The sequence below is a fragment of the Camelina sativa genome, chromosome 6 (genome assembly GCF_030686135.1).
Source record: "Camelina sativa cultivar CO46 ecotype springtype chromosome 6, ASM3068613v1".
Classification (NCBI taxonomy): domain Eukaryota; kingdom Viridiplantae; phylum Streptophyta; class Magnoliopsida; order Brassicales; family Brassicaceae; genus Camelina; species Camelina sativa.
In genome coordinates this window covers 10,846,738-10,862,029 of record NC_141885.1, presented here as the reverse complement: position 1 = coordinate 10,862,029, position 15,292 = coordinate 10,846,738, and positions in this window count along the sequence as shown.

The following is a 15,292-nucleotide window of genomic DNA, read 5'->3' as shown; positions in this document are numbered from 1 at the left end:
GTTTACTGCTTCGAATCATTGTTTTCTCGGTTTTAGCCTATTTCAGGACAAAATGGGTAAAAGTGGTGTTTAAACACTCCAAATTTTACAGGAACTCTTATAATTGCTCAAATGCATTAGATTGTTACATATTTTGACCCTAGAAAGAGTAACATAGCTGTTTACTGCTTCGAATCAATGTTTTCTCTTGATTTTAGCCTGTTTTCTTGGTTTAAGCCTGTTTTGGGATAAAACGTGTTTAAGTGTTGTCTAAACACTCCAAATTCATCTCGAACTCTTACTGTTAGTAAAATGCATTTGACTGTCACACATTATAACCCTAGAAATAGTAACAAAGCTGTTTACTGCTTCGAATCAATGTTTTCTTTGTTTTAGCCTGTTTCGGGACAAAATGGGTATAATTGGTGTCTAAACACTCCAAATTCAACTTGAACTCTTATCATAAGTCAAATGCATTGGATTGTTACATATTTTGACCCTAAAAAGAGTAACATATCTGTTTACTGCTTCGAATCAATGTTTTCTCTCGGTTTTAGCCTGTTTTCTCGGTTTAAGCCTGTTTCGGGATAAAACGGGTTTAAGTGTTGTCTAAACACTCCAAATTCATCCCGAAATCTTACAATTAGTAAAATTCATTAGATTGTCACACATTCTGACCCTAGAAAGAGTAACAAAGCTGTTTACTGCTTTGAATCAATGTTTTCTTGGTGTTAGCCTGTTTCAGGACAAAATGGGTATAAGTGGTGTCTAAACACTCCAAATTAAACTCGAACTCTTATAATTAGTCAAATGCATTGGATTGTTACATATTTTGACCCTAGAAAGAGTAACATAGCTGTTTACTGCTTCGAATCAATGTTTTCTCTCGGTTTTAGCCTGTTTTCTTGGTTTAAGCCTATTTTGGGATAAAACGGGTTTAAGTGTTGTCTAAACACTCCAAATTCATCCCGAAATCTTACAATTAGTAAAATTCATTAGATTGTCACACATTCTGACCCTAGAAAGAGTAACAAAGCTGTTTACTGCTTTGAATCAATGTTTTCTTGGTGTTAGCCTGTTTCAGGACAAAATGGGTATAAGTGGTGTCTAAACACTCCAAATTAAACTCGAACTCTTATAATTAGTCAAATGCATTGGATTGTTACATATTTTGACCCTAGAAAGAGTAACATATCTGTTTACTGCTTCGAATCAATGTTTTCTCTCGGTTTTAGCCTGTTTTCTTGGTTTAAGCCTGTTTTGGGATAAAACGGGTTTAAGTGTTGTCTAAACACTCCAAAATTCATCTCAAAATATTACTATTAGTAAAATGCATTTGACTGTCACACATTCTAACCCTAGAAAGAGTAACAAAGCTGTTTACTGCTTTGAATCAATGTTTTCTCGGTGTTAGCCTGTTTCGGGACAAAATAGGTATAAGTGGTGTCTAAACACTCCAAATTAAACTTGAACTCTTATAATTAGTCAAATGCATTGGATTGTTACATATTTTGACCCTATAAAGAGTAACATAGCTGTTTACTGCTTCGAATCAATGTTTTCTCTCGGTTTTAGCCTGTTTTCTCGGTTTAAGCCTATTTTGGGATAAAATGGGTTTAAGTGTTGTCTAAACACTCCAAGTTCATCCCGAAATCTTACAATTAGTAAAATTCATTAGATTGTCACACATTCTGACCCTAGAAAGAGTAACAAAGCTGTTTACTGCTTTGAATCAATGTTTTCTTGGTGTTAGCCTGTTTCAGGACAAAATGGGTATAAGTGGTGTCTAAACACTCCAAATTAAACTCGAACTCTTATAATTAGTCAAATGCATTGGATTGTTACATATTTTGACCCTAGAAAGAGTAACATATCTGTTTACTGCTTCGAATCAATGTTTTCTCTCGGTTTTAGCCTGTTTTCTTGGTTTAAGCCTGTTTTGGGATAAAACGGGTTTAAGTGTTGTCTAAACACTCCAAAATTCATCTCAAAATATTACTATTAGTAAAATGCATTTGACTGTCACACATTCTAACCCTAGAAAGAGTAACAAAGCTGTTTACTGCTTTGAATCAATGTTTTCTCGGTGTTAGCCTGTTTCGGGACAAAATAGGTATAAGTGGTGTCTAAACACTCCAAATTAAACTTGAACTCTTATAATTAGTCAAATGCATTGGATTGTTACATAATTTTGACCCTATAAAGAGTAACATAGCTGTTTACTGCTTCGAAGCAATGTTTTCTCTCGGTTTTAGCCTCTTTTCCTTGTTTAAACATGTTTTGGGATAAAACGGGTTTAAGTGTTGTCTAAACACTCCGAATTTATTCCGAACTCTTACAATTAGTCAAATGCATTGGATTGTCGCACATTCTGACCCTATAAACAGTAACAAACCTGTTTATTGCTCGAATCAATGTTTTCTCTCGGTTTTAGCCTCTTTTCTTGGTTTAAGCCTGTTTTGGGATAAAACGGGTTGAAGTGTTGTCTAAACACTCCAAATTTATTCCGAACTCTTAGAATTAGTCAAATGCATTGGATTGTCACATGTTCTGACCCTATAAACAGTAACAAAGCTGTTTACTGCTTCGAATCATTGTTTTCTCGGTTTAGCCTATTTCAAGACAAAATGGGTAAAAGTGGTTTTTATGTTAGAATTTGGAGAGAGTGAGCTGCAAGATACACTCTACTCCAATATAAACTCACAAGAACACTTAAAGCGGAATTTGTGTGTTCATGTGTAAAGCCTTTAAGATACAACTCAATAAGAGTGTTCTTAAGGTAAAGAAGGAGTTATACACGCCAATATAAGCTGTGTATACTCAAGAATAAGTATGAGAGGCAACAGCTCTCTCACACCAAAGATAACCCAAATATCCCTTTAGAATAGTTTAGAGAATAGTGAAGAGTATAGAATGAAAGAGAGGTAGAGACCAAGCATTGCCAAAGCTTGGTCTCTCCATGAGAGTGTAGAGACTAGAATCTACCCATTTAAATGTATAAGAAACGATTTTGGTAAGGGGAAAACCCCCCATTGGAGAGCTTGATTTTATTAGTGATATGTGTTACATATTTATACAAGGAGAGAATGGGTTATGTGTCTCCCTTCTAAACCTAATTACAACGGCCACATATACATACACATATACACATTTGGGTGTGTAGAAAGTGACATGAAGAGAGAAGAGAGCTGGTCCCAAGCATGTAGATAGTGACAGCTCCACAGTGACCTCTTAAGCCAACATGTGACTCTTCCACTTGTTCCTTCTTTCTCTAATAGCAACTTGTGATATTTGAATGTTGTTGGACGCCCAAGAGTGATAGGGACACCTTATAAACGAATCTTTAGGTCACATGTTACTCCTTGCAACTTGCACTGAATCCAAACTCACATGGGACCACCTTTTGCCGCCCAAACTCTATTTGAATCCTAGGGCCTTCTTCACTCCATTCATTGGCCCTAGGTTTGTACATATTTATCAACATATCTTGACCCTACATTTGCACATTTGTTTCTTGATGGAGAGTGGCGAGTGAACTCCTGGGTGTGTGACTTCTTCATCTGGTTCAATAGTTTAAACACTCCAAATTGTACATGAACTCTTATAATTACTCAAATGCATTAGATTGTTACATATTTTTACCCTAGAAAGAGTAACATAGCTGTTTACTGCTTCGAATCAATGTTTTCTCTCGGTATTAGCCTGTTTTCTAGATTTATGCCTGTTTTTGGATAAAACGGGTTTAAGTGTTGTCTAAACACTCAAAATTCATCTCGAAATCTTCGTATTAGTAAAATGCATTTGACTATCACACATTCTAACCCTAGAAATAATAACAAAGCTGTTTACTGCTTTGAATCAATGTTTTCTTTGTTTTAGCCTGTTTCGGGACAAAATGGGTATAATTGGTGTCTAAACACTCCAAATTCAACCTGAACTCTTATCATAAGTCAAATGCATTAGATTGTTACATATTTTGACCCTAGAAAGAGTAACATATCTGTTTACTGCTTCGAATCAATGTTTTCTCTCGGTTTTAGCCTGTTTTCTCGTTTTAAGCCTGTTTTGGGATAAAACGGGTTTAAGTGTTGTCTAAACACTCCAAATTCATCCCGAACTCTTACAATTCGTAAAATTCATTAGATTGTCACACATTCTGACCCTAGAAAGAGTAACAAAGCTGTTTACTGCTTTGAATCAATGTTTTCTTGGTGTTAGCCTGTTTCAGGACAAAATGGGTATAAGTGGTGTCTAAACACTCCAAATTAAACTCGAACTCTGATTATTAGTCAAATGCATTGGATTGTTACATATTTCGACCCTAGAAAGAGTAACATATCTGTTTACTGCTTCGAATCAATGTTTTCTCTCGGTTTTAGCCTGTTTTCTCGGTTTAAGCCTGTTTTGGGATAAAACGGGTTTAAGTGTTGTCTAAACACTCCAAAATAATCTCGAAATATTATTATTAGTAAAATGCATTTGACTGTCACACATTCTAATCCTAGAAAGAGTAACAAAGCTGTTTACTGCTTTGAATCAATGTTTTCTCGGTGTTAGCCTGTTTCGGGACAAAATAGGTATAAGTGGTGTCTAAACACTCCAAATTAAACTTGAACTCTTATAATTAGTCAAATGCATTGGATTGTTACATATTTTGACCCTATAAAGAGTAACATAGCTGTTTACTGCTTCAAATCAATGTTTTCTCTCGGTTTTAGCCTCTTTTCCTTGTTTAAGCATGTTTTGGGATAAAATGGGTTTAAGTGTTGTCTAAACACTCCGAATTTATTCCGAACTCTTACTATTAATCAAATGCATTGGATTGTCACACATTCTGACCCTATAAAGTGTAAGATTTAGTGTATGAAAGTTTAGTGATCAAGTGTGTAGAATAAGGGAGAGGGAGAGAGAGTATGCGAGTGTAAAGAGAGTTGGTAGCTAAAGTGTAGAAGAAGAATTCTCACTTCTTACTCAATATGGATCCTAGATACGAACTAATTATAGGCTATACAAGTAGAATATTCTCTACAGATTCTATGCACAAATTACATGACTGAAAGTGACATGTCTCCTTAAACATACATGTGACTCTTGTTTGACTTCTCTTTGCTTCCCACTTGTGTAATCTCGACAACGGCTAAATGGAGGAAGGTTCTAGTGGCTTTGTGACCGTTGGAGACTTCAACTAGTGGACTGGACTCGCTAATCCTCTAACATGTACGGACGGCCCATCTTACCTTGGTTGTACGGACGGCCCATCTCGCATTGGCCGTACGGACAGTGCTTGTACGGACGGTGTGGTGCGGATGCTGTGTGTGTGAGTTCTCATACTCCCCCTCAAGCTTTAAGCAACTTATTGTCGATAAAGATTGAAGATCACGAACACCTACCTCATTAAAAACCTTAGTATAGAAAACCACTTGGGAAAAACTATACTTAAGGGAAAAAGAGTGTAGGTGCCATGTGAGGGTACTCATGGCCGAGTGAGGTCTATAAGACCAAGTTTAGAATGGATATACTCACACACTTGTGGACTAGCTGCCTTGGTGAGAATGTCAGCGAGTTGTTCAGAGCTTTTGGTGTGGCAAGGGAGAGTGACCCCAAGTTGAATTTGTTCGCGGACCTTATGACAATCGACCTCGATGTGTTTTGTCCGTTCATGAAACACAGAGTTAGTGGCTATTTGTATGGCCGCCTCATTATCACAATGCATAGTGATAGGTTTTGGTGATTCAACTCCAAGATCCTTCAGTAGAGCCTTAAGCCACATCAGTTTGGTAGTCAGTTTCCTCATGGCCCTATACTCTGCTTCAGCACTTGAAAGTGATACAACCTTTTGTTTCTTGCTTTTCCATGTGACAAGATTGCCTCCTAGGAATGTGCAATATCCGGTTGTTGATCGACGGTCTTCGCGGTCACCGGCGTAATCAGCATCACAATATCGTACCAGTTCCGTGTTCTCATTGCGTCCCATCCAGATGCCTTGTCCGGGCGCACCTTTGATGTATTTGAGGATCCGGTTCACCATGTTCCAATGATGGACAGTTGGGTTTTGCATATGCTGGCTAGCCTGGTTCACAGCAAAACAAATGTCAGGTCGAGTAATAGTAAGGTATATAAGCTTACCTACTAGTCGTCGGTATCTTGTGATATCTTCTAATGGAGGCTCCCCCTTTCCGGCTGTCTTGTAGTTTTCCTCAAGTGGTGTGGTTACAGCCTTCGATCCAAGCTTTCCTGCTTCACTTAAGAGATCAAGTGCATATTTCCTTTGAGACAAGAATAATCCTTCATCGGATCGATACACCTCTATCCCAAGGAAATACTTAAGTTGTCCAAGATCTTTAATATCAAAAACAGACTTAAGAAATTCTTTAGTCTCTCGAATGCCTACCTTGTCACTTCCAGATATGATGATATCATCAACATATACTAGAATGACTACTATACCTTTATCACTTGGTAGTGTGAAGAGTGTATGATCTGATTCTGACTTTCGAAAGCCTTTCCCAAGCAAGGTTGTACTAAGTTTGTGGTACCATGCTCTAGGTGACTGCTTAAGACCATATATCGCCTTGTTGAGCTTCAAAACTTTTCCTGGACCAATAGTATCTTCCAAGCCGGGTGGTGGCCTCATATACACCTCATCTTCAAGCTCGCCTTGTAAGAATGCATTCTTGACATCCATTTGCCAGAGTTCCCAATCTAAGTTCACAGCCAAAGAGAGGACAACTCGTACCGTATGGAGCTTGGCCACCGGAGCAAACGTATCTTGGTAGTCCTCCCCATACGTTTGTGTGAACCCGCGTGCAACTAGGCGAGCCTTGTGGCGTTCAATCTCCCCGTTACTCTTATACTTGATGGTGAAGATCCAACGTGAGGTGACAGCCTTTTTCCCTTCTGGTAAGTCAGATTCATCCCATGTATGGTTCTTCTCCATAGCCGTTCTCTCTGCTTGAACCGCATCACGCCATACCTTTTGGTCCTTGGCCTCGTCATATGTTTGTGGAACCCAATGCTCATCAATGTGGCTAAGAAAAGCTTGGTGTGCTGGTGGAAAGTGAGCAAGAGTACACACTGCTTGAATAGGATGCGCTACGGCCACATTGTTGTAGTACACACGTGTGTTCTTCCAGTTTGATGGGGCAAATTTGAGGCTTTGGCTATGTCTGAGTGGTATGATCTCCTCATGATCATTTTCTGTGGCTCCAGTTTCAGTTGGTGTGCTCTCTTCCTCATCCCGCACCTCATTGTCAACATGGTGCACCGTTTCTTCATCAGCGTGTGTGGCGTCTATCGGATCGGAGCCCGGGTTAGGATCAGACACTCGGCTTGGTTCAGCGTCAGTCGGTAGAGGAGGCTCTCTTGGTGAGTTTGACTCAGCTGGTTGTTGGTTGACCCGATCGTTTTCCACACCTAGCCGTTCGAGAATGATCCGGAGGTTTCTGGCCTTATCGGATGCCGAGGTAGACAAGTCTTGAAGTTCTCCCCAGTTTCTTGCATCATAGAATCCTTGATTTTCAACAAACTTCACGTCCCGGGAGACTAGAACTCTCCTTGCTGTTGGATCATAACACTTGTAGCCTTTTTGTGTTGCAGAGTAGCCGATGAACATTGCTTTTGTACTCTTGGCATCAAGCTTATCCCGTAATTCGCCTGGTCTTAACACAAAGCAAACACAACCAAATACTCTAAGATGATCAAAGGTGGGTTTCTCTTTGTCTAATACCTCAAATGGAGAGACATCTCGCAAAATCTTTGTAGGCGTCCGGTTAATGAGGTAACAGGCGGCTAGGACAGCATCACCCCAAAAACGCTTTGGTACATGAGTATGGAACATCATAGACCGAGCCACCTCCATAAGATGTCGATTCTTCCTTTCGGCTACACCATTTTGTTGTGGGGTATAAGGGCAGCTGGTTTGATGAATGATCCCATGTTTGTTGAGGTGTTGTTTGAAGGTATGACTTGTATATTCTCCACCATTATCTGATCTCAAAATTTTAATCTTGGCATTATAGTGGTTAGTCACATTACTTTGAAAATTACTAAATGCTTCAAGAACCCTATCCTTAGAAGGAAGTAAGGTTAGCCAAGTATACTTTGATTTTTCATCAATAAAAGTCACAAAATATTTTTGGTATTCTCTAGATAAACATGGAGAGGTCCAAACATCAGAATGAACAAGATCAAAGCAATTATCATAAATAGTCAATGACTTGGGAAAAACAGATTTGCAATGCTTACCAAGAATACAAGCCTCACATTCATCATTTTTAAAAGAAATATTTGGAAACATAAGTTCAAGAGCTCTAGAATGAGGATGTCCTAGTCTAGCATGCCAAATAACATTGTTCACAATACTAGAAGTTGAATTAAAACAAGAAGAGTTTGGAGAAGATAAATTTAAGTCTTTGAGCAAGTAGAGATCATCTTGAGTAGAGCCTTGACCAAGCACTTTACTTGTCTCAATATCCTGAAAATAAACCTCATTAGGACCGAATATTGCATAGCAATTTAAATCAGTTGTAGCCCTTTTAACGGATAAGAGGTTAGAAGTAAAACTAGGCATGTAAAATGCTTTAGATTGTCTATCAAACAACTTCAAATTTCCTATTCCTTTAATAGGTATTTGTTCACCATTACCTATACTCACATTTCCTAAGGCAGGTTTAATGTCACTAATCAAATTCGAATCACTAATCATGTGATGAGATGCACCGGAATCAACTATAAGGGGTTTATTTGGTTTTAAAGCAAGAAAGGAGTTACCGGAGGCCTCCTTGAGTGCTTTGATGAGTGCATCAAGGTCAGACTTCCTCACAAGGTCAGTATTAGCAGCCAGGGCAGTTCCATTCACGTCCGAGACTTGATGGTTTGGATCTTCACTCGACGACTCCATGATCGCTTGATGTGCTCTCGGTGCGCCACGGTTATTCATCGACCGGTTGGCTCGAAGATGTGGGTGAAGAAGCCAACACTGATTCTTGAAATGGCCTGGCTTCTTACAGTGGTTGCACACTGGAGGATTCTTGTCTTCACCTCGATAGTAGCCTTTGTTGGCGGTCGCTACTCAGCCTTGTTAGCGGCTACAAGCTCCCCCTTGTTACCAAACAGCCCCATGGAGCCATGCTCCTTTTGAATCTAGCTACATACGTCCTCTAGGCTAGGGAGCTTGTCTGACCTCAAGATATGTTTGATGAGGTCATTGTAGGACGGATTCAGTGTAAGGAGAAGGCCGAACACCTTGTCCTGCTCGCGCCTCTCGTTCAAGATGGCCGGATCAAGTGTAGCCGGCCTAAGCATCTCAAGCTCTGCCCAAAGAGACCGAAACTTCCCAAAGTGTTTGGTGAACTCCATGTCTTCTTGGCTTAGGTTGTTGATAGCCCTCTTGATCTCAAATACTCGATTTAGGTTGGTAGTGTTACCAAAAACATTTTGCAAGGTATCCCATAGATCCTTGGCCGTTTCACAATACGAGTAGGCCTCAAGTATTGGAGCATCGAGAGAGTTTTGTATGATGGCTAGAACACTTTGGTCTTCTTGAAACCATTTTTCTTCACCACTTGCGGCTACAGCTTTGCCTTCTTCGGTTGGCTCTCCTTTTGGAGCTTCACTTGATGTGATATGGGTCCAAAGCCCTCGGCCGCATAGAGCCGTCTTTGTGGTTCTTGCCCACAACAAATAGTTCTCTCCTTTGAGAGTAACTGGAACAATCAAGGTCTTGGTGCCTTCCATGGAGTTTTGTCCGCTGGTTAATGCTATTATCCAACGGTTAAAGAGGGATGACTTTCAAGTCGAAAATAGAGAATGAAAGGGATATGAAGCGGAAGTATAAGGTGGGTGAGAGATTCAGAATTAGGAGCGAAATTGCTCTGATACCATGTAAGATTTAGTGTATGAAAGTGTAGTGATCAAGTGTGTAGAATAAGGGAGAGGGAGAGAGAGTATGCGAGTGTAAAGAGAGTTGGTAGCTAAAGTGTAGAAGAAGAATTCTCACTTCTTACTCAATATGGATCCTAGATACAAACTAATTATAGGCTATACAAGTAGAATATTCTCTACAGATTCTATGCACAAGTTACATGACTGAAAGTGACATGTCTCCTTAAAGATACATGTGACTCTTGTTTGACTTCTCTTTGCTTCCCACTTGTGTAATCTCGACAACGACTAAATGGAGGAAGGTTCTAGTGGCTTTGTGACCGTTGGAGACTTCAACTAGTGGACTGGACTCGCTAATCCTCTAACATGTACGGACGGCCCATCTTACCTTGGTTGTACGGACGGCCCATCTCGCATTGGCCGTACGGACAGTGCTTGTACGGACGGTGTGGTGCGGATGGTGTGTGTGTGAGTTCTCATATAAAGAGTAACATAGCTGTTTACTGCTTCGAATCAGTGTTTTCTCTCGGTTTTAGCCTCTTTTCTTGGTTTAAGCCTGTTTTAGGATAAAACGGGTTTAAGTGTTGTCTAAACAATCCAAATTTATTCCGAACTCTTATAATTAGTCAAATGCATTGGATTGTCACACATTCTGACCCTATAAACAGTAAAAAAGCTGTTTACTGCTTCGAATCATTGTTTTCTCGGTTTTAGCCTATTTCAGGACAAACTGGGTAAAAGTGGTGTTTAAACACTCCAAATTTTACAGGAACTCTAATAATTACTCAAATGCATTAGATTGTTACATATTTTGACCCTAGAAAGAGTAACATAGCTGTTTACTGCTTCGAATCAATGTTTTCTCTCGATTTTAGCCTGTTTTCTTGGTTTAAGCCTGTTTTGGGATAAAACGTGTTTAAGTGTTGTCTAAACACTCCAAATTCATCTCAAACTCTTACTATTAGTAAAATGCATTTGACTGTCACACATTCTAACCCTAGAAATAGTAACGAAGCTGTTTACTGCTTCGAATCAATGTTTTCTTTGTTTAAGCCTGTTTCGGGACAAAATGGGTATAATTGGTGTCTAAACACTCCAAATTCAACTTGAACTCTTATCATAAGTAAAATGCATTGGATTGTTACATATTTTAACCCTAGAAAGAGTAACATATCTGTTTACTGCTTCGAATCTATGTTTTCTCTCGGTTTTAGCTTGTTTTCTCGGTTTAAGCCTGTTTCGGGATAAAACGGGTTTAAGTGTTGTCTAAACACTCCAAATTCATCTCGAAATCTTACTATTAGTAAAATGCATTTGACTGTCACACATTCTAACCCTAGAAATAGTAACAAAGCTGTTTACTGCTTTGAATCAATGTTTTCTTTGTTTTAGCCTGTTTCGGGACAAAATGGGTATAATTGGTGTCTAAAAACTCCAAATTCAACTTGAACTCTTATCATAAGTCAAATGCATTAGAATGTTACATATTTTGACCCTAAAAAGAGTAACATATCTGTTTACTGCTTCGAATCAATTTTTTCTCTCAGTTTTAGCCTGTTTTCTCGGTTTAAGCCTGTTTCGGGATAAAACGGGTTTAAGTGTTGTCTAAACACTCCAAATTCATCTCGAAATCTTACTATTAGCAAAATGCATTTGACTGTCACACATTCTAACCCTAGAAATAGTAACAAAGCTGTTTACTGCTTCGAATCTATGTTTTCTTTGTTTTAGCCTGTTTCGGGACAAAATGGGTATAATTGGTGTCTAAACACTCCAAATTCAACCTGAACTCTTATCATAAATCAAATGCATTGGATTGTTACATATTTTGACCCTAGAAAGAGTAACATATCTGTTTACTGCTTCGAATAAATATTTTCTCTCGGTTTTAGCCTGTTCTCTCAGTTTAAGCCTGTTTTGGGATAAAACGGGTTTAAGTGTTGTCTAAACACTCCAAATTCATCCCGAAATCTTACAATTAGTAAAATTCATTAGATTCTCACACATTCTGACCCTAGAAAGAGTAACAAATCTGTTTACTGCTTTGAATCAATGTTTTCTTGGTGTTAGCCTGTTTCAGGACAAAATGGGTATAAGTGGTGTCTAAACACTCCAAATTAAACTCGAACTCTTATAATTAGTCAAATGCATTAGATTGTTACATATTTTGACCCTAGAAAGAGTAACATATCTGTTTACTGCTTCGAATCAATGTTTTCTCTCGGTTTTAGCCTGTTTTCTCGGTTTATGCCTGTTTTGTGATAAAACGGGTTTAAGTGTTGTCTAAACACTCCAAATTCATCTCGAAATATTACTATTAGTAAAATGCGTTTGACTGTCACACATTCTAACCCTAGAAAGAGTAACAAAGCTGTTTACTGCTTTGAATCAATGTTTTCTCGGTGTTAGCCTGTTTCGGGACAAAGTGGTGTCTAAACACTCCAAATTAAACTTGAACTCTTATAATTAGTCAAATGCATTGGATTGTTACATAATTTTGACCTTATAAAGAGTAACATAGCTGTTTACTGCTTCGAAGCAATGTTTTCTCTCGGTTTTAGCCTCTTTTCCTTGTTTAAGCATGTTTTGGGATAAAACGGGTTTAAGTGTTGTCTAAACACTCCGAATTTATTCCGAACTCTTACAATTAGTCAAATGCATTGGATTGTCGCACATTCTGACCCTATAAACAGTAACAAACCTGTTTATTGCTTCGAATCAATGTTTTCTCTCGGTTTTAGCCTCTTTTCTTGGTTTAAGCCTGTTTTGGGATAAAACGGGTTTAAGTGTTGTCTAAACACTCCAAATTTATTCCGAACTCTTAGAATTAGTCAAATGCATTGGATTGTCACATGTTCTGACCCTATAAACAGTAACAAAGCTGTTTACTGCTTCGAATCATTGTTTTCTCGGTTTAGCCTATTTCAGGACAAAATGGGTAAAAGTGGTTTTTATGTTAGAATTTGGAGAGAGTGAGCTGCAAGATACACTCTACTCCAGTATAAACTCACAAGAACACTTAAAGCGGAATTTGTGTGTTCATGTGTAAAGCCTTTAAGATACAACTCAATAAGAGTGTTCTTAAGGTAAAGAAGGAGTTATACACGCCAATATAAGCTGTGTATACTCAAGAATAAGTATGAGAGGCAACAGCTCTCTCACACCAAAGATAACCCAAATAACCCTTTAGAATAGTTTAGAGAATAGTGAAGAGTATAGAATGAAAAAGAGGTAGAGACCAAGCATTGCCAAAGCTTGGTCTCTCCATGAGAGTGTAGAGCCTAGAATCTACCCATTTAAATGTATAAGAAACGATTTTGGTAAGGGGAAAACCCCCCATTGGAGAGCTTGATTTTATTAGTGATATGTGTTACATATTTATACAAGGAGAGAATGGGTTATGTGTCTCCCTTCTAAACCTAATTACAACGGCCACATATACATACACATATACACATTTGGGCGTGTAGAAAGTGACATGAAGAGAGAGGAGAGCTGGTCCCAAGCATGTAGATAGTGACAGCTCCACAATGACCTCTTAAGCCAACATGTGACTCTCCCACTTGTTCCTTCTTTCTCTAATAGCAACTTGTGATATTTGAATGTTGTTGGACGCCCAAGAGTGATAGGGACACCTTATAAACGGATCTTTAGGTCACATGTGACTCCTTGCAACTTGCATTGACTCCAAACTCACATGGGACCACCTTTTGCCGCCCAAACTCTATTTGAATCCTAGGGCCTTCTTCACTCCATTCATTGGCCCTAGGTTTGTACATATTTATCAACATATCTTGACCCTACATTTGCACATTTGTTTCTTGATGGAGAGTGGCGAGTGAACTCCTGGGTGTGTGGCTTCTTCATCTGGTTCAATAGTTTAAACACTCCAAATTGTACAGGAACTCTTATAATTACTCAAATGCATTAGATTGTTACATATTTTTACCCTAGAAAGAGTAACATAGCTGTTTACTGCTTCGAATCATTGTTTTCTCTTGGTATTAGCCTGTTTTCTAGATTTATGCCTGTTTTTGGATAAAACGGGTTTAAGTGTTGTCTAAACACTCCAAATTCATCTCGAAATCTTCGTATTAGTAAAATGCATTTGACTGTCACACATTCTAACCCTAGAAATAATAACAAAGCTGTTTACTGCTTTGAATCAATGTTTTCTAGGTGTTAGCCTTTTTCGGGACAAAATGGGTATCAGTGGTGTCTAAACACTCCAAATTAAACTCGAACTCTTATAATTAGTCAAATGCGTTGGATTGTTACATATTTTGACCCTAGAAAGAGTAACATAGCATTTTACTGCTTCGAATCAATGTTTTCTCTCGGTTTTAGCCTCTTTTCTTGGTTTAAGCCTGTTTTGGGATAAAACGGGTTTAAGTGTTGTCTAAACACTCCAAATTTATTCCGAACTCTTAGAATTAGTCAAATGCATTGGATTGTCACATGTTCTGACCCTATAAACAGTAACAAAGCTGTTTACTACTTCGAATCATTGTTTTCTCGGTTTAGCCTATTTCAGGACAAAATGGGTAAAAGTGGTTTTTATGTTAGAATTTGGAGAGAGTGAGCTGCAAGATACACTCTACTCCAATATAAACTCACAAGAACACTTAAAGCGGAATTTGTGTGTTCATGTGTAAAGCCTTTAAGATACAACTCAATAAGAGTGTTCTTAAGGTAAAGAAGGAGTTATACACACCAATATAAGCTGTGTATACTCAAGAATAAGTATGAGAGGCAACAGCTCTCTCACACCAAAGATAACCCAAATAACCCTTTAGAATAGTTTAGACAATAGTGAAGAGTATAGAATGAAAAAGAGGTAGAGACCAAGCATTGCCAAAGCTTGGTCTCTCCATGAGAGTGTAGAGACTAGAATCTACCCATTTAAATGTATAAGAAACGATTTTGGTAAGGGGAAAACCCCCCATTGGAGAGCTTGATTTTATTAGTGATATGTGTTACATATTTATACAAGTAGAGAATGGGTTATGTGTCTCCCTTCTAAACCTAGTTACAACGGCCACATATACATACACATATACACATTTGGGCGTGTAGAAAGTGACATGAAGAGAGAGGAGAGCTGGTCCCAAGCATGTAGATAGTGACAGCTCCACAGTGACCTCTTAAGCCAACATGTGACTCTCCCACTTGTTCCTTCTTTCTCTAATAGAACTTGTGATATTTGAATGTTGTTGGACGCCCAAGAGTGATAGGGACACCTTATAAACGGATCTTTAGGTCACATGTGACTCCTTGCAACTTGCATTGACTCCAAACTCACATGGGACCACCTTTTGCCACCCAAACTCTATTTGAATCCTAGGGCCTTCTTCACTCCATTCATTGGCCCTAGGTTTGTACATATTTATCAACATATCTTGACCCTACATTTGCACATTTGTTTCTTGAT